The following is a 956-nucleotide window of genomic DNA, read 5'->3' as shown; positions in this document are numbered from 1 at the left end:
GTAAAAGGTTATGTATACCTATTTTCTATACCTTTATGCTCGGGGTCACGTAAAAATTTCTCAGGAGGAAAGGGATTGTGAGTGAAAAAAGTTTTGAAAGCCCTGGTCTAACATAATGATTTAAGTGGCTGATGACAATCTCCTTGTCCCCCAAACCAGAATGATCAACGAGCCAAAAGTCTGAGTTGTTTTCAAGCTCCCCATCTAGAAACAGCAATGCAAACTTTTACCAAAAAATGGTGTGTTGTTTCGAGCTCTCGGGGAGTTTTGATAGTCAGTTGTAAACAGGGACACGATAGATACCTGGCACGGAGAATCAAAAGCGTCACTCACTCCAGTGGAGAGTCATTCTCTCTCCACCCCGCCCCTCCCTCTCCCTCCCTTCCGCCAATGACTAGCTCCTCTCTAGCTTTGGGTTTGTCTGATAACTTCACATCACCGGTCAGGCCACCATGCGTCAAGCTCTCTAGGAGTGTCCCTACTGGACCGGGTATCCTGTCTGGAGTTGTGTTTGTGTTATTGTATAAGTAAATAAAACTGCGTGGTGTGGGCAGGATCAGAGGCTCCCTAGCGGGACAGCCCGTTAGAGGTCACCTAGTTAAACCTCCTTATTTTACGGATAAGAAAACTAAGCGGGCATCCTCTCCCTCCCCCTCCTCTGCCCCCTCCTCTCCTCTCTGTCTTCCCTTTCTCCTTCTCCATTCCTCTCCCTCTCTCCTTCCTCTCCTCCCTTGCCCCCCTCTTCTCCTCTCTCTCCTATCTTCCCTCTGTCCTTCTCCCCTCTTCTTCCTCTTCCTCTCTCCCTCTCCTCTCCTTTTCTCTCCCTCCTCTCCCTCTCTCCCTTTCCCTCTCCACTCCTCTCCCTCTCTCCCTTTCCCTCTCCACTCCTCTCCCTCTCTCCCTCCCCTCCTCTCCTCTCTATGACTGTTCCCCCACGCCTAGAATTCTCTCCTTCC

The sequence above is a fragment of the Dromiciops gliroides genome, chromosome 1 (genome assembly GCF_019393635.1).
Source record: "Dromiciops gliroides isolate mDroGli1 chromosome 1, mDroGli1.pri, whole genome shotgun sequence".
Taxonomy (NCBI): domain Eukaryota; kingdom Metazoa; phylum Chordata; class Mammalia; order Microbiotheria; family Microbiotheriidae; genus Dromiciops; species Dromiciops gliroides.
The sequence above is the reverse complement of the archived record's forward strand: the minus strand, read 5'-3'. Positions refer to the sequence as shown.